We start from the raw sequence: 24,184 nt of genomic DNA, 5'->3' as shown, positions 1-24,184 counted from the left end.
TTGGGTCGGCTCGGACCGGGCTTGGGCCGGGATGAGTAATACTTGTAATGGTGGATTCATATAGAGTCTACCTTATGCGTACTCGTCTCTTCTACGACTTCTGCGTAGAGATGAGATTTGCCCGACACTCCTACGCATCTCTTACATGATTCAACAACATCAAAGATTTGGTCATTATCCTTTCAAACTGGAGTAACCTCCGCCATCACTTTTTATTTCTCCTCTCTCTGTCCCTGTCTCTCTATTTATAAGCAATTCGACTCCCACCGATCCCTTTACGGTCCCCTATATAAAGAGGGCATGTCACAAAGGCTGGTGGCGAACGAGAGAGAGAGAGAGAGCGAGGGAGGAGAGGGGGCGTCACATGGGGGTTGCCACCGATGCGGCTCCGGTGGCGGTGGTGGCGCCGCCGTCGAAGAAGATGGCCGCGGACTTCGTGATGGGCGGGGCCGCCGCGGTGGTGGCGAAGAGCGGGGCCGCGCCGGTGGAGAGGGTGAAGCTCCTGCTGCAGAACCAGGGGGAGCTGATGAGGAGGGGGTATCTGACGACTCCTTACACGGGCATCGGGGAATGCTTCGCGAGGGTTCTTAGGGGCGAAGGAGTGCTCGCTCTTTGGAGAGGCAACCAGGCCAATGTTGTCCGATATTTCCCGACTCAGGTTGGAATTTTCTTGGAAGAAGATCGTTTGTTTTCCTTAAATTGTCTCTCTGCTATTCGATTCTTTTTTATGAAGATGAGAATTAGACGTAATAATCTATCGGGAAGTATGTGTGTTGGTTGCATAAATCTGAGTTATTCTGAGGATTTTTTGGTGATCAAAGTAGAAATAGTTTGATACAATTACTTATGAGAAAAAGTGATATTAAATCATTATTTTTCTAAAGTTGATTACCGAGTTCTCATGATTTACTTATGAGAAAATTAGTTGTTCTAGTGAAGTGATTCTTTGTGACATCAACAAAATTACTGATGTATCTTTGAGATCAGCTAAGTTTAGACACTATAATCGATCAATATTTACTTATTTACCTGATTAAAAGGTAGCAATTCTCGCACAAATTAGATGTCTTTGCTTCGTACTGGAGAGATTGAAATTTCGATAGGTTTCCATTTGATGATGATGATGGTGATGATAACTCTTTGCATGCTTGGCGAGAGAAATGTACAACAACATCTTCCAGTGAATACAGCTTAAAAGATGCTGCTGTTGGCAACTTAACAGAAGTTGTGGAATATTCCAGCATGTTTCACTCAATATGATTTGAGGAATATTACTTTCGATATGATTTAAGGGGGCTAATATGCACAGAGATGGCTCGGGAGATTTTCATATGATTAATTTGAATTGAGGACATGTAAAATAAAAAAAAATTGCTGGACTAACGTAAAAGATCCAAAAAAGTACTACTATGGTTGCCTTCCATCATTCCCACCAAAATTTCAACCTATCATTTCTTTGCCAATTAAGGTGTCCTACATGCAAATGTGTCTTTTAGCTTGATCTCAATGTTCTTTCTCCTCTTGAAGTTGATTGAACTGGATATTAAGTTTTTTAACATCCCAGAGATTAGGTGATTCAATTCCACCAAATGATGATCCATGTATGTTCTAGACATTGCTTGGGTTTGATCAACCAACACTTAACTTTTTGTGGAGAATCCACTGGATTAGATATATAATCAGAAGGAGATCATTCTGACCAATTATCAATTGATTTTTTGATGATATATATGAACAAAGGAGAAACTGTACACATAGCATTCAGATAGCTACTTAAACATAAGCCTTCGTTAACTATATATGGGTGTCAATTGAATTGTACTTATAATTATCATTTGATAGATAATGGATCTTTTGACAAAATAGAATAAACAAATGGGACTTAATACTATATATTCTGGTCAATAATCTGACCATTATCCATTCAAATTCCTGCAACATCTTTTTGTTTCTTCATTCTTTTTTTCGTGAAGATAGAGAGATGGGCACAGAGGCACCCATGCTTACTTGATTTTTTCTAGCCTAAGCCATCTTATTCTATTATGATCTTTGATCATAATAATATGGTAAACCAATTCCTAATTAATTAATCAAAATTGTATAGTTAAAGACAAGGTTTGCCTTACTTGTCCAAACTAGTGTGTCGTTTGGCTGACGGCACAGTACGTGTCGCCTTGTGCTTGTGTGACGAGTGATGGCATGACGAGGCATGTCGATGGCATAGAAAAAAGCCAAAAATTACTTTAAAATTACTTGAAAAATAGAAAAAACTTAGATTAGGGTTTTTAAGTTGGAAATGAATGTAAATTTACTATAGTAAAAATATTCTCAATTAAAAAAGGATAGTGTCATACAAGGATTGAAATATCATACCGTACCTAAGTTTCGACATTGCAATACCTCTCTCTTGGAAAGAGCTTGTAGCCTCTTCTCGCTCATGTGTCCCAAATCGCCTTTGCCGTAACTCTATACTGAAGTCTTTCTCTGTAGAATTTAACTGCTCACCATAAGCTTTAGCTTGCAACCTGTACAAAGTATGACATTTCTTTCCACTAGCTATAACAAGAGAACCCTTGCTGAGCTTCAACTGCCCTTTGTGAAATCTGCTATCATAGTCTTCATCATCTAGTTTTCCAACTGAAATTAAATTCAGTCTCAAGTCAACCACATGCCTCATATCTTTAAGCACCAACTTGCAACCAAGGTTGGTCTTTAAATGGATATCACCCATGCCAATGATGTCTACTGTGCCATAGTTGCCCATCTTGATAACACCAAAATTTTCAGACCTATATGTAGCAAAAAACTCCCTCCGTGGTGTAGTATAATAAGAAGCACTTGTCTCAATCACCCACTCAAGATCCTGACACATACAAGAAAAAATATCATCAGAAGGAGACAAAATCAAATAATTACCATCCTACACTGTAGCTGTAGTATTATCCTTTGACTTTGTAGACTCCACTTCTTTTCCCTTTTTCTTGCTCTTCTTAGGTTGCTTATATTGGTTCTTGTAATATCCTTTCTCGCTACAGTTATAGCAAATAATATCTTTTTTTTATCTTGACTTGTTTCTATCCATGTGTAAATTGCTTCTAGACTTTGACATTCCTCTGTTCTTTAAAATAAGTACTTGTGAATCATTTTGAGATGTTGCTGAATTCTTTTTTTTCAACTCCTTATTCAACAAACTGCTTGTTATTTGACTCATGGTGACAACACCATCTAGGGCAGAATTACTGAGGGAAACTGTCACGCCCCCCCCGAATTATCACATTCAGGAGGTGTGACCCTGTCTAAAATCAATTATATTATAATTCATCATCAATTCAATCCAGGATCCAATCTAACAATTTGAGGATACTAAGAATCATTCAAAATCAATATTCACAATTCATAAACCTGAACGTTACATAAATCATTATCCACTTCACTCAAAGATTCGAGAAATCTAAAGGCAACTCAACTAAACATCAACCACAACACAAATCCATAATCATAGAAGTATATACAATCACAAAAAGATAATTATTTACCATGAGTTCTTATCCTTACACATCTTAAACTCATCATTCCATACACATGAGCGGTCCTTTAACATTTTACAACACATAAGTATCAATAGATCCTTAACATTACATCAGAAGTAAAGTTTACTATACAACAAAAACCATCATCCAACAAAGATTAGCTCAAAAATCTTCTAGCCTTTCACTGCTTTAACCCAATTCTAGCTTTCAGTGCGTGGCAAGCTACCCTGAAAATTTTATATAGCAACGGGGTGAGCATAAAGAGCTCAGCAAGTGTCTAACATATCCATGGCGATAGGAGAAGTTCAAGCAGGTTTAGTATCAAGATACAAAGTAGAAATACAAATGTTCATTTGAAGTCATCTCATTTGATATAAAATCACAAAGGTTTACCTCGTTCAAAAACAGGCATTAGACATAACAATAGGAGAAAGGAAATTGGAGCATTTCATTGGCAAAAGAAACATTTAGGCATGTATCAAATGGCACATGAGGCATTTAGGTACATATCAAAGGCATAAGAGTGTTTGAGAGCATAACAATGACATACGAAACACTTCAAGGTATAACAAGTGAACCGAGTAATAAACACAAGCTTGTATGTCATTTTTGATGTAGCATGCATTCCATTTTTATCCAAAGCATAATATGAACTCATAAACAAAGCTTTGGATATCATATCAATAAACATAGATGGCGCTGTGGGACCAATACATAATGTGATTCACCCATTTCTGGATGACCACCAAGCATAAGTCTCCCACGTCTGGGAGCTCCATCCACCCACGTCTGAGTGAAGTCAATGGGGCCGGCAGAGCAATCGCGGGCTCTTAAGCATAACTCCCTTTACCATTTCTGGCAAAGGTTCACAATATCCCACAAGACACCAGAGTACAAAAAGGGTAGTATGAACAATAACATTGGCACATATCAGAAGCACATGCGGAACAACAAAATATACATATGCCTTTCGAGTCAATACGATACAAACATAATCTTTCATAAATGTATTCAGATTTGAAAGAAAACAAAAGCATGAGCATATAAGGATTTCAAGAAATCACATATAGCTCAATTGAAATAAGAAGGTTAGGTGAATTCAATGTCCAATGAAATTAAACTGGAAGAGGCACATATCGAAAGCAAATGCGGAACAATGGGATGCATGTGCCGAATCATTACGATGCAAACATGATCTTTAGATGATAGCTGCAGATGTACAAATAAATAAAGGACAAAAGTATACAGGAATTAAAGGTAATAATGTAAAGCTTAACTGAAGTAAGAGTTTTTGCCGAAATCGATTTCCAAAGAGAAGAAACAAAGAAAGCTGAAATCGACCAAAGCTCGATTCTGGCAGAATTTGATAGGAACATTATATGAACGATTTGGATGACCAATTATGCTCCAATTTATACAAAATAGGTGTCATTAGAAAGCCGTATCAATCTATTTTCCGATGAACTCAGATTTATAATTTTTTGAGTTCTCAACAGGATGTTACAACAAATAGAGTAAAGGAAGGTCAGAAATGATCATCCCTGTTTTGCAGACTTGATAGGATCGATTTAAACAGAAGTTTCAGAAGGCAAACATACTTCAAAATTTCCAACTAGGTGTCAAAAGAAAGATATACGAATCTAGTTTTCGAAGAACTAAGTTTTGCTTAGTTCAGAATTTTCTCTAGAGAGTTATGAGCAATTTAGTAACAGAAGGTCAGAAATTTCAGTCCCTATTTTGCAGAATCTATAGGGTTAATTGAAATAGAAGTCTTAGTAGGCATTTAAACTCCGAATCATTCAATCTTAGTGTCAAAATAAAGATATTTGAGTCTACTTTCAAATGAAATAGGTTTGTCTAAATCAGAGTTTATTACAAAATGTTATGACCGAAACATTGAATAGAGGTCAGATTACCGAAAAATTTCAGATTCATGGATTTGTATCAAAAGGAAAGAACGGTTTGGTACTAAGCTGAAATCTTTTGCATTATGAAGAATTAAAAGGAAAATAAAGATTAGGAATTCTGTAGGAAGAGATTAGAACACTTGCCTTAAACAAATTTGATTCCCAAATGGGGGGAGTTGATGCAAAACCTCAATCAAATCTTCTTCTTCAATTCCTCTTCTTCTTCTTCCCTTCTCTTCTCTTCTTAAACTCACGTTGGATGCAGCATCTGAAGGTTACATTTAGTTTCTCCTTTAATCTCTTACTTAATTACTTTTGGTTAACACAAGAGTTGCAAAGTTTCAAGGTGGCAAGCATGCATGAAACGTGCTAGGTGTCATCCTTAGGGCAAACTTAGGTGGCATCATTAAGCTAGCTAGTGACACATGTCCACTAAATTTTATTTTATTTTATTTTTATTTACTCAATTCTGAATATTCTATAAATCATATCAAAATTTTAATATTTACTCTTAGGTCCTTGGCCATAAATTTTAATATAATATTATTTAATATAAAATAATTATTAAATAATCCTTATTTTTACAAACAAATATTTTACTAAATTTTTAAAAAAATGGGGGATGTTACACTCTCCCCTCCTTAGAATAAAATTTAGTCCTCTAAATTTGTCATATCTCTTTCAGCGAAAAGATGAGGATAAACCAGATTTGTTGTCAAGGAATCCCCAACAACAGTAGTTACGTGTAGCAAATAATCTAGTGCTTTAGGTTGAATGCCCAAGTGACAAGCAAAATATTGTGAAACAAAAGACAAGTTGGAGCCAGGATCAAATAAAACTTTTGCATTTCTATTAGAAACATGTAGAATACCTTCAACCACTGATTTAGAGGCTCTGGAATCTTGTTCTGTGATAGCATATACTCTAGCATGGGCTGTCGGCTTAGGGAGTAGTGGCTCTTTCTTCTTGTTTAGTGGGCAGTCTCTGACTTTATGATCTAACTTTCCACAGGCAAAACAGGCTCCAGTCACCCAAAAACACTCACTTGTTTCATGATTTCGTCCACATTTTGTACACGATAGAGTTCTTTGCGATGGAGTTCCTTTCTCAAATCTAGGTACCTTTACCTTATCGTTACTTCTTTCTACTTCATTTCCTCTCTTACTTTTACCAACAAACTTATCCTTGCTATTCTTGTCCCTGATTTCTTGGATCTCCGCCAAGTCTTTTTCAAGTATGAAAGCTCTTTCTACTACATCAGTGTATACTTGGAGTTTCAAAGCTGATATCCGGCTTCTTATTGCCGGCCTTAATCCTCTTTCAAATCTTCTTGCTTTCCTATATTCATCATCAATCATATGTGTGGCAAATCTAGAGAGCTCGGTGAATTTAGACTCATATTTGGCTACTGTCAAATTTCCCTGGATGAGATTCAGGAACTCTAATTCTTTCTGCTCTCTGATACAATCCGGAAAATATTTATCATTGAACTTTTCTGTAAATACCTTCCAAGTGATTGGCTCCTGTCGAGCTTCAGAAATCCTCTTCATGGTTCGCCACCAGTGCTCAGCCTCTCCTTCTAGCATGAAGGTAGCAAGAGGAACTTTCTTATCATCTGGGCAATTTAAAACATCAAATATTTTCTCCATCCGCATCATCCATTGTTCTGCTACCATTGGATCAGGCTCACCACCAAAACTGGGAGGACTAAGTTTCTTAAACTGTTCAATTCCCAACCCAGTCTGGTTTGAATTCCCACCTTCATCATTTCTTCCTTGTCGGACTTGTTGTTGCATTACTTGTGTCATCGCCTCTAGAGTTTTCATAATTCCACTCAATTGATCAGAAGTAGATGCAACAGGAGAACTAGATGACCTCGTCATCCTTGCTTCCTAAAAATAACAAAAGAAGACTTTTGATCAGTCTCTAAATAGAAATCACTAAACCTCAAAATTTATTACACATCTAGCATATCAAAATTCTTAGAAATCCTCAAACCATGCTCTGATACCACTCTGTCACGCCCCCCCCGAATTATCACATTCAGGAGGTGTGACCCTGTCTAAAATCAATTATATTATAATTCATCATCAATTCAATCCAGGATCCAATCTAACAATTTGAGGATACTAAGAATCATTCAAAATCAATATTCACAATTCATAAACCTGAACGTTACATAAATCATTATCCACTTCACTCAAAGATTCGAGAAATCTAAAGGCAACTCAACTAAACATCAACCACAACACAAATCCATAATCATAGAAGTATATACAATCACAAAAAGATAATTATTTACCATGAGTTCTTATCCTTACACATCTTAAACTCATCATTCCATACACATGAGCGGTCCTTTAACATTTTACAACACATAAGTATCAATAGATCTTTAACATTACATCAGAAGTAAAGTTTACTATACAACAAAAACCATCATCCAACAAAGATTAGCTCAAAAATCTTCTAGCCTTTCACTGCTTTAACCCAATTCTAGCTTTCAGTGCGTGGCAAGCTACCCTGAAAATTTTATATAGCAACGGGGTGAGCATAAAGAGCTCAGCAAGTGTCTAACATATCCATGGCGATAGGAGAAGTTCAAGCAGGTTTAGTATCAAGATACAAAGTAGAAATACAAATGTTCATTTGAAGTCATCTCATTTGATATAAAATCACAAAGGTTTACCTCGTTCAAAAACAGGCATTAGACATAACAATAGGAGAAAGGAAATTGGAGCATTTCATTGGCAAAAGAAACATTTAGGCATGTATCAAATGGCACATGAGGCATTTAGGTACATATCAAAGGCATAAGAGTGTTTGAGAGCATAACAATGACATACGAAACACTTCAAGGTATAACAAGTGAACCGAGTAATAAACACAAGCTTGTATGTCATTTTTGATGTAGCATGCATTCCATTTTTATCCAAAGCATAATATGAACTCATAAACAAAGCTTTGGATATCATATCAATAAACATAGATGGCGCTGTGGGACCAATACATAATGTGATTCATCCATTTCTGGATGACCACCAAGCATAAGTCTCCCACGTCTGGGAGCTCCATCCACCCACGTCTGAGTGAAGTCAATGGGGCCGGCAGAGCAATCGCGGGCTCTTAAGCATAACTCCCTTTACCATTTCTGGCAAAGGTTCACAATATCCCACAAGACACCAGAGTACAAAAAGGGTAGTATGAACAATAACATTGGCACATATCAGAAGCACATGCGGAACAACAAAATATACATATGCCTTTCGAGTCAATACGATACAAACATAATCTTTCATAAATGTATTCAGATTTGAAAGAAAACAAAAGCATGAGCATACAAGGATTTCAAGAAATCACATATAGCTCAATTGAAATAAGAAGGTTAGGTGAATTCAATGTCCAATGAAATTAAACTGGAAGAGGCACATATCGAAAGCAAATGCGGAACAATGGGATGCATGTGCCGAATCATTACGATGCAAACATGATCTTTAGATGATAGCTGCAGATGTACAAATAAATAAAGGACAAAAGTATACAGGAATTAAAGGTAATAATGTAAAGCTTAACTGAAGTAAGAGTTTTTGCCGAAATCGATTTCCAAAGAGAAGAAACAAAGAAAGCTGAAATCGACCAAAGCTCGATTCTGGCAGAATTTGATAGGAACATTATATGAACGATTTGGATGACCAATTATGCTCCAATTTATACAAAATAGGTGTCATTAGAAAGCCGTATCAATCTATTTTCCGATGAACTCAGATTTATAATTTTTTGAGTTCTCAACAGGATGTTACAACAAATAGAGTAAAGGAAGGTCAGAAATGATCATCCCTGTTTTGCAGACTTGATAGGATCGATTTAAACAGAAGTTTCAGAAGGCAAACATACTTCAAAATTTCCAACTAGGTGTCAAAAGAAAGATATACGAATCTAGTTTTCGAAGAACTAAGTTTTGCTTAGTTCAGAATTTTCTCTAGAGAGTTATGAGCAATTTAGTAACAGAAGGTCAGAAATTTCAGTCCCTATTTTGCAGAATCTATAGGGTTAATTGAAATAGAAGTCTTAGTAGGCATTTAAACTCCGAATCATTCAATCTTAGTGTCAAAATAAAGATATTTGAGTCTACTTTCAAATGGAATAGGTTTGTCTAAATCAGAGTTTATTACAAAATGTTATGACCGAAACATTGAATAGAGGTCAGATTACCGAAAAATTTCAGATTCATGGATTTGTATCAAAAGGAAAGAACGGTTTGGTACTAAGCTGAAATCTTTTGCATTATGAAGAATTAAAAGGAAAATAAAGATTAGGAATTCTGTAGGAAGAGATTAGAACACTTGCCTTAAACAAATTTGATTCCCAAATGGGGGGAGTTGATGCAAAACCTCAATCAAATCTTCTTCTTCAATTCCTCTTCTTCTTCTTCCCTTCTCTTCTCTTCTTAAACTCACGTTGGATGCAGCATCTGAAGGTTACATTTAGTTTCTCCTTTAATCTCTTACTTAATTACTTTTGGTTAACACAAGAGTTGCAAAGTTTCAAGGTGGCAAGCATGCATGAAAAGTGCTAGGTGTCATCCTTAGGTCAAACTTAGGTGGCATCATTAAGCTAGCTAGTGACACATGTCCACTAAATTTTATTTTATTTTATTTTTATTTACTCAATTCTGAATATTCTATAAATCATATCAAAATTTTAATATTTACTCTTAGGTCCTTGGCCATAAATTTTAATATAATATTATTTAATATAAAATAATTATTAAATAATCCTTATTTTTACAAACAAATATTTTACTAAATTTTTAAAAAAATGGGGGATGTTACAGAAACTGTCAGTGTCTCTCAACTTTCTAATAATGAACTGAGAAGTAACAATACCTGTAACTCATCATCAAGAGACATTTTTATAGAGGATAACTGGTTAGTAATACTCTGCATTTTAATCAAATGCTCAGTAATAGAAGCACCCTCTCCATATTTTAGGTTCACAAGTTTTCTGATCATAAAAGCTTTGTTACCAAGTATTTTTTTTTCATAGAGACCTTCAAATTTTTTTCAAAGAGAATATGCAGAACTTTCAATAGAAACATGGTGAAAGACACTATCATCAAGCCACTATCAAATAAACCCAATTGTTTTTCGATCTAACCTCTTCCACTCATCATCTGTCATAGTTGTGAGTTTTGCACTATCCCCCTGCAAAGGTCCATACAAATCTTTACAATACAAGAGATCTTCCATTCTTGGTTTCCATATCATCCAATTGTTTCCATTTAAACTAATCATGTGAGAAACATTACTGGCCTCCATGTTCAAATACAAAAATTAAATCACTACAACCCTGTTCTGATACCAGTTGATGGGTTATAAAGAGAAATAACTTTTGTATATGAACAAATATTAATAGGCCATAACACACAGCGAAATTAAATGAAATCACAATAAAATAGAACACTAAGATATACGTGGAAAACCCCTTTAATGCGAAGGGTAAAAACCACGGGTCAAACTAGAGATAATCTACTATAATAATAATGAATATACAAATCTCAATCTCTTGCCCAAAACTTTAGCAACAATCATAAGAGAATAACTGGGATACAAGGATTACGTCACTGTGCATAATATCTAAATCCTCCATAATTCTCCCCAAGTAATCACAGTAAGAATCTACTGTAGATCTAATCTAACCTGAGATTAAAGCACTGTTAGATGATTGAGAACAGTCTCTCTGTGTTGTCCTTGTCTTCTTCCCTTTCTTTCTCTTCATTTTTTGTCTTGTTCTCCTCCTTTTTTTTGAAATCCCGTGGCTGCTAAAAACTGCCTCGTTGCTGCCTTTTTTTGCCTCTTTTTATAGCCACCACACCCCCACCTAATATAAATTAGGGTTAGGTTAAGAGGGGGTGAGCTGTGGGCTGATAAAGCCCACCTTGGGCTGAATATGGGCTGTCAGCCCAACAATTGTTGGGCTGACAACCCATATTTAGCCCAAGGTGGGCTTTATCAGCCCCCTCTTAACCTAACGCTAATTTATATTGGGGGGTGTGGTGGCTATAAAAAGAGGTAGAAAAGGCAACAATGAGGTAGTTTTTGGCAACCACGGGATTCCAAATAAACGGAGGAGAACAAGGAAGAAAAGGAAGAGAAAGAAAGGGAAAAAGACAAGGACAACACAGAGAGACCGTTCTCAATCATCTAGCAATGCTTTCATCTCAGGTTAAATCAAATCTACAGTAGATTCTTACTGTGATTACTTGGGGAGAATTAGGGAGGATTTATATATTGTGCACAGTGACGTGATCCTTGTATCCTAGTTATTCTCTTGTGATTGTTGTTAGGGTTTTGGGTAAGAGATTGAGATTTGTATATTGATTATTATTATAGTGGATTATCTCTAGTTTGTCTCGTGATTTTTTACCCTTCACATTGAAATGGTTTTCCACGTATATCTTGATGTTCTATTTGATTGTGGTTTCATTTAATTCCATTGTGTATTATGGCCTGCCAGTATTTGTTCATATACAAAAGTTTATTTCACTTTATATCTAATCAATTGGTATCAGACCAGGGTTGTAGTGATTTAATTTTGTATTTGAATATGAAGGTCAATAATATTTCTTGCATGATTAGTTTAAATGGAAACAATCGGATGATATGAAAACTATGAATGAAAAATTTTTTGTATTGCAAAGATTTGTATGGACCTTTGCAGGGGGATAGTGCAAAACCCACAATTATGACAGATGATGAGTGAAAGAGGTTATATCGAAAAACAATTGAGTTTATTCGACGGTGGCTTGATGATAGTGTCTTTCACCATGTTTCTACTAAAAGTTCAGCATATTCTCTTTGGAAAAAATTTGAAGGTCTCTATGAAAGAAATTAGTTGGTAACAAAGCTTTTTTGATCAGAAAACTTGTGAACCTAAAATATAGAGAGGGTGCTTCTATTGCTGAGCATTTGAATGAAATGTAGAGTATTACTAACCAGTTATCCTCTATGAAAATGTCTCTTGATGATGAGTTGCAGGCATTGTTACTTCTCAGTTCATTACCAGAAAGTTGGGAGACACTGATGGTTTCCCTCAGTAATTCTGCGCCAGATGGTGTTGTCACAATGAGTCAAGTAACAAACAGTTTGTTGAATGAGGAGTTAAGAAGAAAGAATTAAGCAACATCTCAGAATGATTCACAGACACTTATCTCAAAGAACAAAGGAAGGTCAAAGTCTAGAAGCAATTTATGCATGGGTAGGAGCAAGTCAAGATCAGGAAAAGATATTATTTGCTATAACTATGGTGAGAAAGGATATTACAAGAACCAATGTAAACAACCTAAGAAGAGCAAGAAAAAGGGAAAATAAGTGGAGTCTACAGAGTCAAAGGATAATACTATAGCTATAGTGCAGGATGGTGATTATTTGATTTTGTCTCATTCTGATGATATTTTTTCTTGTGTGTGTCAAGATCTTGGTGGGTGATTGACACAGGTGCTTCTTATCATGCTACACCACGGAGGGAGTTTTTTACTACATATAGATCTGAAAATTTTGGTGTTGTCAAGATGGGCAATTATGGCACACCAGACATTATTGGCATGGGTAATATCCATTTAAAGACCAACCTTGGCTGCAAGTTGATGCTTAAGGATGTGAGGCATGTGGTTGACTTGAGGCTGAATTTAATTTCAGTTGGAAGACTAAATGATGAAGACTATGATAGCAGATTTTACAAAGGGCAATGAAAGCTCAGTAAGGGTTCTCTTGTTATAGCTAGTGGAAAGAAATGTTATACTTTGTACAGATTGCAGGCTAAAGCTTATGGTGAGCAGTTAAATGCTACAGAGAAACACTTCAGTATGAAGTTGTGGCATAGGCGACTGGGATACATGAGTGAGAAGGGGCTGCAAGCTCTTTCCAAGAGAGAGGTATTGCCATACCTCAGAGGTACACATTTGAACCCTTGTATTGATTGTTTGGCTGGTAAACAACATAGAGTTTCATTTGCTAGTCCTGTTTTATCTAGAAAAATGCATGCCTTAGACCGTGTTTATACAGATATATGTGGTCCTTTGAGGATAAAAACTCCTGGCGGATCTGTTGATGTTCCTAGTATAAGTGGTCTACTTTATTTTGTCATTTTTATAGATGATTTTTTCAAGAAAATTTGGGCCTATGCTTTGAAGACCAAAGATCAAGTGATTAATGTCTTCAAAGTGTTTCAGTTGAAAGAGAGATAGAAAGACAATTGAAATGTATAAGATTAGATAATGGTGGTGAGTACACAGAATTATTTGATGATTATTACAGGTCACATGGGATCCAACATGAGATAACAGTTCCTGGTACACCTCAGCATAATGCAATTGCAGAGAGGATGAACCGCACCATCGTGGAAAAGATCAGATGTATGCTTTCACAGGCCAAGCTACCTAAAAGGTTTTGAGATGAGGCTTTGAGGACTGCAGTTGAGGTGATCAACTTGTCACCATGCACAGCCCTAGATGGTGATGTTGCAGAGCATATATGGTCAGGAAAAGATGTTTCCTACAGGCATTCGAGAGTGTTTGGTTGTCATGCATTTGCACATGTTCCAAACAATGAGAGGTCCAAGCTGGATGGTAAGACTAAAGAATGTATTTTTCTTGGTTACTCACATGATCAGTTTGATTACAGGCTTTGAGATCCAAAAAAGCTGAAGGTGTTCAGAAGCAGAGATGTAGTCTTCTTTGAGGATCAAACCTTTGAAGAATTGAAGAAGAAGACACCGACCAAGACTTCTGCAGAAGGATTAGTAGATTGTGACCTAGTGTTAGGACTCTAGCTAGAGAGTCCTAATTGAGAGGGACATTCTGTTAGGACTCTAGCTAGGAGAGTCCTAATTGAGAGGGACACTCTGTTAGGATTCTAACTAGGAGAGTCCTAATTGAAAGGGACATTCTGTTAGGAGGTTTTTTCTTGGAGAAGAATTAGGAGTTGTAAGGGAATAGGAGTCTTAAGTATGAGTCATATTAGGAGTTGGTTAGAAGTAAGAGTCTTAAGTAGGAGTCCTATTAGGAGTTAGGGTTTAGAAGCCCTATAAATAGCCATGTATTCCTTCTCTTTTCTTAAGCAATAGATGAATCTTTTCTGTAGCCTTTGAGCAGCAACTTGGAGGGAGGAACCCCTATAGAGTTCCAAGGAGGCCGATCCCCTAAAGAGATCAACCCCAAGTTTAGAATCTGTAAGGGTTCTAACACCTGGTATCAGAGCAGCGTTCTTGGCGTCTCGCTGCCCTTCCACAGCCATCCATCAACCCTCCACAACCATCCAAAGCAATTCTCACAATTGCTTAAAAGATCGTCGCCGAATTCCACCATCATCTCCACCACCGCAGATCAACCTTTGATCTCCCCGTGAATTGCAACAGGTTCTGGTTTCCTACCTTACTGCTGCTACAATTTATTTATCCCTATCCGAAAATCCAAAAAAAAAAAAAATTCGTTCCTATATTGCTGCAAATTTTCATCGTAAGTTGCTGAAATTTTTCGACGAGAATTCTGTTATCGCAACTTACACCAATTTTCTTGCTGTTACTGTCGAAATTTTTTTGATGGACATCCTTGCTATCATATAAACTGAGATATTGCTGTCAACTCTCTCCTCAAATCTCTCAAATTTTTTGTGGAGATTTCGTCGAGAAACCGCTGTTTCTTCGACGATAATTCTGCTCTTACAAGACAACACAATTCTGCAGCAAACTTTCACTGATTTCTATCAAACCTATATATGCCTTTAACTCGTCAACAAAAGAGAGATCTTAATATCACAGATTTGGAGTCATATACTATGGCATCTGAGGAGGCAATCAATGCTAAATTTGAAGCCTTTGAGGCACGAATGGAGGATAAGATTCGGACTCTCCTTACCGAATTCAGTTTGGGTCGACCACCAAGCCCGAAGAAATCACATCAAGGAGAGAGCTCTAACCAATCACATCATGCCCAAAGAGATGACTTCCAAGAGAAGGGAGGCTCTATGACCGACCCCAACTATTCGCGCATGAGAGTGGACTTCCCTAGATGGGAAGGAGGAGACCCAATTGGTTGGATCTCACGCGCTGAGCGATATTTTCGGTACCATAAAACTGCGGATGCATCCATGGTTGAAATTGCAGCTATACATCTTGAAGGGGATGCCACACAATGGTTTGACTGGTTTAAACACACTTATGGAGCCCTTTCATGGCGACAATTCAAAGAAGGACTACTGATTCGCTTCGGACCAACTTATTACGAGAACATTAACGGACAACTAGCAAAGATCCGACAAACTTCCACCATTCAGGAGTACCAAACCAGGTTTGAAAGGTTATATAATCAAACTCGTGATTGGTCTGAAAAACAGTTATTGGGGACTTTTATTGAGGGCTTAAAGCCGGAGATTCGGGGAGAAGTTAAGGCGCGACAACCATACACGCTTATGGCAGCCATCTCTTTCGCAAGACTTCAAGAGGAGCGATTGAACCATGAAGCCCGGAGGACAAGGATCACTCCACGACCTACAATACTAAAGCCCTCAGCCCCCCATACTATCAACCGAGTCCCTGCACCGAAAAGGTTAACAAGAGAAGAACTTCGGGAGCGATCTACGAAGGGGTTATGTTGGCATTGCGACGAGCCGTTGAGCCGCGAGCATCGCTGTAAAAAAGGTAGACTTCTTATGATTGAACCAGTAGAAGAAGAGGTCATTGAACATCTAGAAGAGAGCCTTGAACATGAAGAAGAAGATATGGAAGAAGAGCCACAGCCGACCGACATTACGGTACACGCACTAGCCGGCTATTCAAATCCGCAAACGATGAAAGTTGGAGGCCTTCTCAAACAACAGCCGATCACTGTTCTCATCGACACGGGTAGCACTAATAACTTCCTGAATAGTAAGGTTGCTGCTCGGATGGCACTGCATATTGAAGGTTGCAGCAAGTTCGATGTAAAGGTTGCTGATGGTAGAATTCTAAAGTGCGACCAAAGATGCCCGCAGGTGAAACTATTACTGCAAGACCAAGAAATTATCACCGATTTCTTCCTCCTACCAATCGATGACTATGAGGCAGTGCTTGGTATAGAATAGCTGACTACACTAGGTGATGTCTCTTGGAACTTTTCTAAATTAATTATGAAATTCTACTGTAAGGGCAAACAGATCATCCTACGCGGGAAGCGCGGAAGCAACGTTACCACTGTTTCGACCCAACGAATGGAAAAAGTTTTACACAAGGTAAATGGTGCCTTTTTGATGCACCTCCAGCAGCAACCAGAGGGGAAGAAAATAGAATTTGAAGATCAAAATCTTGCCCAATTGCTTACTGAATTTGCCGACATATTTGCTTAACCGCGCGGTCTTCCTTCTTCTCGGCAACATGACCATCGAATTCCAATCCTTCCGGGCAAGCCACCAGCGAACACTCGACCATACCGATATCCTCACCTCCAGAAAGATGAAATTGAAAAGATCGTAAAGGAGATACTTGAAACAGGGGTGATTCGACCAAGTTGCAGCCCCTATTCCTCACCGGTGCTACTTGTACGCAAGAAGGACGGAACTTGGCGGATGTGCATCGACTACCGAGCTTTAAATGACATCACCGTCAAGGACAAATACCCAATACCAGTGGTGGATGAACTTCTTGATGAATTGAAAGGAGCTCGAGTCTTCACGAAGTTGGACCTCCAATCCGGTTACCACCAAATTCGGGTATGTAACGATGACATTCCAAAAACTGCATTTTGCACACATGATGGCCATTATGAATTCTTGGTAATGCCTTTTGGACTCACTAATGCTTTCTTCGTAAATTTGTGCTGGTATTTTTCGATGATATTCTCGTTTACAACCCTTCTCTTGAGACTCACTTTCAGCATTTACGGATTGTTTTGACGATCCTTCGGGAGAATACTCTTTTTGTTAAGCAACCAAAGTGCAGCTTTCTCCAGCAAAAAGTAGAGTACCTTGGGCATATAATATCAGAAGGAGTGGTGGTAGACCCAACAAAAATTGAGGCAATGCAAGGCTGGCCGAAACCTACAAACGTGAAATTACTGCGGGGGTTCCTTGGACTAACGGGCTACTACCGAAAATTTGTTAAGGACTATGGGAAGATCAGTGCACCACTCACTTCTTTACTGAAAAAAGATGCTTTCCAATGATCGGACAAAGCCTCTGCTGCCTTCGACAAACTTAAAGCAGCCATGACAACGACGCCGGTGCTTGCGCTACCAGATTTCAATAAACCCTTCATCATTGAGGCCGACGCATCTGAAGTCGGAATTGGAGCCGTTCTCATGCAAAATGGTCGACCACTCGCATACACTAGCAAGGCATTATCTCCCTCCCATCAAAATATGTCAGTATATGATAAAGAGATGCTTGCCATTGTACACGCAGTAACGAGGTGGAGACCCTACCTGATCGACCGGCGATTTCAAATTAAAACTGACTATAAAAGCCTCAAGTACTTTTTGGAGCAAAAGATATCATCCCCTGAGCAGCAAAAATGGGTAACCAAACTTCTTGGATTTGATTATGAAATTACTTACAAAAAGGGAAAGAAAACGTTGTTGCAGATACACTCTCACGGCTACCTGAACAAGCTAAGGTTTCAGCCATCTCCCTTCCTACCACCGGTCTCCTCGAGGACATTAGGGAAGAATGGAAGAAGGATCCAGAGATCAGCAAGATCATAAAAAAATTGGAGGAGGATCCAAGTGCAATAGCCCACTACACTTGGGATTTGAAGGATTTACGCTACAAAGGTCGCATTGTGCTTATACCTGACTCCCCTTGCATCGCAATCATCTTGCATGAAATGCACTCTATACCTTCAGCAGGGCACTCTGGATTCCTAAGAACCTACAAAAGAGTGAAGCAAAATTTTTATTGGAGAGGGATGAAAAAAATTATTGCTGAATATGTGGCACAATGTGATGTATGTCAACAGCACAAGGGTGAAACTGTGGCAAATCCAGGGAAGCTACAACCACTACCCATACCAGACTCAGTATGGACTGACATCTCCATGGACTTCATTGAAGGGCTGCCATCTTCCAAAGGTAAAAGCACGATTCTCGTGGTGGTTGATCGACTTACGAAATATGCTCATTTTTGTGCTGTGAGAAATCCCTACACTGCTGCTAGTATTGCTCAGATTTTCATAGAAAATATTGTTAAACTGCATGGGATGCCAAGGTCCATCGTAAGTGATCGTGACAGGATCTTCACTAGTAAATTTTGGACCGAGTTATTTCAGTTACAAGGCACCAAACTCAAGATGAGCACAGCATATCATCCACAAACTGATGGCCAAACAGAGGTGGTAAATAGGTGCTTAGAGACGTACCTCCGGTGTTTCGCTAGCGACCGACCAAAAGAGTGGGCAAAATGGCTTCCTTGGGCCGAATAGTGGTATAATACTACATATCATTCATCTACAAAATGTGCCCCTTATGAAGCATTGTATGGTCGACCAGCACCTGTGATTCCAAAGTATGTAATTGGCTCGGCCAAGGTAGATCAGGTGGACCAAGAATTGATTGATAGGGACAAACTCTTACAACTGTTAAAAGATAATCTCTCTACCGCTCAAGCCAGAATGAAGCAGCAAGCCGACACACGACGAAGTGAAAGAGAATTTTCAGTGGGAGATTGGGTTTATCTTCGCCTACAACCATACAAGCAACTCTCTATCAACACTCGAGCCTCCATGAAGCTATCCCCACGTTTTTATGGGCCCTATCAGATCACAGAGCGTATTGGAGTCGTGGCATACAGACTTAAATTACTTGAAGATACCAAAATTCATCCTGTCTTCCACGTATCATGCCTAAAGCCCAAGTTGGGAGAACACGAGTCACCCCAGATCCAACTGCCCAACACAACTGAGGATGGAGTTATTCAAGCCCAACCACAGGCCATCCTCGATCGCAGGATCGTGATGCGTCGCCGACATCCCTCTACTGAAGTACTAGTGCATTGGAATAATCTACCACTTGAAGACGCCACATGGGAACCATATGAGGAGCTGAAGACCCGGTTCCCTGAGTTCATGGAATCTCAGCCTTGAGGACAAGGCTGATTTGAAGAGGGCGGGTCTGTTAGGACTCTAGCTAGAGAGTCCTAATTGAGAGGGACATTCTGTTAGGACTCTAGCTAGGAGAGTCCTAATTGAGAGGGACACTCTGTTAGGATTCTAACTAGGAGAGTCCTAATTGAAAGGGACATTCTGTTAGGAGGTTTTTTCTTGGAGAAGAATTAAGAGTTGTAAGGGAATAGGAGTCTTAAGTATGAGTCATATTAGGAGTTGGTTAGAAGTAAGAGTCTTAAGTAGGAGTCCTATTAGGAGTTAGGGTTTAGAAGCCCTATAAATAGCCATGTATTCCTTCTCTTTTCTTAAGCAATAGATGAATCTTTTCTGCAGCCTTTGAGCAGCAACTTGGAGGGAGGAACCCCTATAGAGTTCCAAGGAGACCGATCCCCTAAAGAGATCAACCCCAAGTTTAGAATCTGTAAGGGTTCTAACACTCAGTTACTCCTCCAGTATATCAGGGTGATGGGGGAGATGTGCAGGAAGATGATGTAGAGCCTGATGTTGATCTACCTGCAGGATATGTTGAGCAAGAAGAAGTTAGAGAGCAACTTCTCGCAGAACCTCAGTTGAGAAGATCTTCTGGACAACGTCAACCTTCCAGAAGATACTTTACAGATGAGTATGTGATTTTTATTGATGCAAGTGAACCAGAGAGTTACCAGGAAGCAGTTGAAAGTGAGCAGAAAGAGAAGTGGTTAGTTGCTATGTAGGAAGAGATGAATACTCTTCAGAAGAATCACACTTATGCTTTGGTACTACTATCAAATAGAATAAAGACCGTACCGAAAGAAAGACAGGAGATATGCCGACAGTTGGTCGGTATGGCTTCACATTGAGGAGTCATAGGACAGCCTCCCTTATGGGCTGAAGGGGGAGGTTCTTGGGCTGACAACCCATATTCAGCCCAAGGTGGGCTTTATCAGCCCACAGCTCACCCCCTCTTAACCTAACCCTAATTTATATTGAGGGGGTATGGTAGCTATAAAAAAAGGCAGAAAAAGGCAGCAATAAAGCAGTTTTGGCAGCCACGGGATTCCAAAGAAAACGAGGAGAACAAGTCAGAAAAGTAAGAGAAAGAAAAGGAAGAAGACAAAAATAACACAGAGAGGCTGTTTTCAATCATCTAGCAGTGCTTTTATCTTAGGTTAGATCAGATCTACAGTAGATTCTTACTATGATTACTTGGGGAGAATTAGGGAGGATTTAGATATTGTGCACGGTGATGTGATCCTTGTATCCCAGTTATTCTCTTGTGATTGTTGTTAGGGTTTTGGGCAAGAGATTGAGATTTGTATATTCATTATTATTATAGTGGATTATCTCTAGTTTGTCTCGTGGTTTTTTACCCTTCACATTGAAGGGGTTTTCCACGTATGTCTTGGTGTTCTATTTGATTGTGGTTTCATTTAATTCAGCTGTGTGTTATGGCCTGCTAGTATTTATTCATATACAAAAGTTTATTTCACTTTATATCCCATCATGTTCTGCACACATAATATCATAAATGCCCCTCTAAAGTTACACATTTCTTAGATACCTTACACACGAGAATGATTACTCCTCATCTCTGCTGTATCCACTAACTATTATCTTTCTTCTCATTTGCTCTATCACTTGTATTTGCTGCTTAGGAATTAATTTGGCAAATTTTGCATCGATGCATCTCCAAATATCCTCATGCCGAGTCCATATCATTCTTGAGCATGTGAGGTTTTCACTCTCTAGATTATAGACTCTGCAAACACATGGATTCAAATGCCACTAACTGGCCCAACCATGAACCAACATTGGACAATATGATTCAGTACTGGTCATTTTTTAAGTTATTTTTGCAGATGATACCAGATGATATGGGTAGTATAGCACTTGGTACAACAGTATCATATGGGTCGATAGATTACAGAAACTATCAGATCGAGATTTAATTCCTTATTGGTTTCCTAACACATAACAAATATTGTACTGTATATTTCTACCTGATTGGCCACTGATGTTATGTCTGTTGAATCTTATAGCAAGTTAGCTCCATATATTGGAGCACTTAGAAACTTGACATTTTAAACAGGCCAAAACACCATCCATGTATGTTTTTCGTTGATTTTATTGTCTTTGCATGTGGAATCTAATTTGATGTCTGATTTCTTGCCAAGGATTGTCAGATCAGATATGCCAATGTATGTGGCGTGTTCATTAGTACAGTGACAATATCTGTTTAATAAATAGCACATGATTACATGTGATCATTGCCTTGGCTTTCTTTGTGCAGTAAGATCAAACATCTCTTCTAAAAATTTTGTACACAAACAATTAGCTAGATGGTTGTTATAAGAAATCATATAGAAAAATAAATAGTATAAAGGAAATGTATACACCTCAAAGAAAGTTGTCTTGTCCTTTTATTAAACGCTCGGATTTTCAGACTTCCCAGTTTTCATATAAGTGTATATGCCTCCACGAAAGTCGTGGTGTGCTTCTATCGAACGTCTCTTGAATTTTCAAACATCTCAAGAACACTTGACAGTTACTGTGTTCGATACCCTAGTCTAATATAATATCCTTTGACATGTATTTTTTAATTTCATTCCTATTTGATCTTTCTTGAAAATAAAATGGTTGGTCCTGTCATTTTTTCACAGGCCTTCAATTTTGCATTCAAGGGCTACTTCCAGAGCCTTTTTGGTCGGTCAAAAGAGAAAGATGGTTATATGAAGTGGTTGGCAGGCAATGTAGCTTCAGGCAGTGCAGCTGGAGCAACAACATCCTTGTTACTGTACCATTTAGATTATGCACGAACTCGGCTAGGCACAGATGCAATTGATACCAAGGCTAATAATGAACGTCAGTTTAAAGGGCTACTCGATGTATACAGGAAGACCATAGCAAGTGATGGAATTGCTGGTTTGTATCGAGGTTTTGGGGTTTCTATAGTGGGCATCACTTTATATCGGGGCCTATATTTTGGCATTTACGATACCGTGAAGCCTATTGTTCTGGTTGGACCATTGGAGGTAACTGTCAAACTCTTTTTATGAGATTGTGAGCTGTGGATTTACTTCATGATAGGTTTTTGTATTTCTAATCTGAAAAAGAAATTTGGTTTCATAATTTCGTTTCGGTGTTTTTTGTTTCTACAGAAGTTCTTCATGAGTTCATATGTAGAATCTAAATAACTGTGTCCACAATGATCTTGGTTCATGTTTCCTTTGTTTCTTCCAATACTAGAAAGACAATCGCTAGCTAACAAACAAAACTATTTGAATTTTATTGGTTATACTGACCCTCGTGATTCTTTTTCCACCCCTTGTGTTCTTTGCTTGCTTTTAAGAAATGAAAAGTTGTTCTGTTGCAGGGTAACTTCTTAGCTAGTTTCTTATTAGGCTGGAGTGTGACGATGTTCTCTGGCATCTGCGCCTACCCTTTTGATACACTGCGCCGAAGAATGATGTTGACTTCTGGACAACCTTCTAAGTATCAGAATACATTCCATGCCTTGAAAATTATAGTATGCCGAGAGGGGTTTTCTGCACTGTTTAGAGGGGCTGCTGCAAACATGCTCTCAGGTATGGCAGGAGCGGGAGTTCTTGCAGGATATGACCAATTCCATCGAATCACGAGTGGGCATAAAATATGGTTTCGAGCACAAGATTAAAGGGGGAATGAAATGATGTAGACTTAAAATCATGATGTACATCTTCCCGTGACAACAAGGAATGCAGTGTTTGGAGATCAAAGGAAGACTCTCAGAGGTGCCAATTCCCTCTGCACACAAGGAGCCAAGATATAATTTGTACATATTGATTTATAGACGACATGAATAGAATTTTTTTTCTTAATTCCCATCTGAAAAAGCAATAATAAAACACTGTTTTTCATAAGATTGGTAATTTTTGTTGAAGCACTTTGCTTCTTTATTTTTCATGCTAAATCTGGATTTTTGGTTTTGGTTCTTTTTCCTTCAAATACTTTTTCCTTTGCTAGCGGTCTAACTTCATTAGCATCTCTTGTTATAAGACCAAGATATTGGTAAACTTATGTGGTATTCTCTTATAGTCCAATCAAATAGATTATGATTCTATAATTCTTACATGCCGCTATGATGTAATTGTGAAATTAATTTATTTTTGTGCATTTTGGGTTGGAAATCAAAGGAAACTCAAACATATAATCCCTTAAACACTTTTTTGATTTCTACCTCTTACATTTTTTTGGGTCAATTTTTAAGGAGAAACAAAGAACCTAAGAAGGAAAAGGAAAACAACCTTCAGCATGAGTCAAATTATATAGTTAAATCTCAAACAACAACAGAATATTACTGGGAGATTAGATACATTTAGAACAATAAAAACCCATAGAAAAATTGCTGATAGAACTAACAGAAAACAGGCACTGAATTGTCTAACTAAAGTAGAAAGCAGTTGAGCAGCAAAAGCCCATATATATATATATATATATATATATATATATATATATATATATATATATATATATATATATATATATATATATATATATATATATATATATATATATATATATATCAAGATGGATACCAAACTAGGAAACTAAGCAGTTCAAAAAAATATTGAAGCAATGGGAAAAATTTATGATTTTAGATAA

At 38.0% G+C, this 24,184-nt stretch overlaps 1 pseudogene; it reads left to right on the top strand.

Annotated features, from left to right (window-relative positions):
• Positions 1-121: 121 nt before the first annotated feature.
• On the top strand, positions 122-23,645 carry LOC135628912 (ADP,ATP carrier protein ER-ANT1-like; annotated as a pseudogene).
• The last annotated feature ends 539 nt before the right edge of the window (positions 23,646-24,184 follow it).

This window comes from Musa acuminata, chromosome BXJ3-1, assembly GCF_036884655.1.
Source record: "Musa acuminata AAA Group cultivar baxijiao chromosome BXJ3-1, Cavendish_Baxijiao_AAA, whole genome shotgun sequence".
Taxonomy (NCBI): Eukaryota; Viridiplantae; Streptophyta; class Magnoliopsida; order Zingiberales; family Musaceae; genus Musa; species Musa acuminata.
This window is presented reverse-complemented; position numbering and strand designations above follow the sequence as displayed.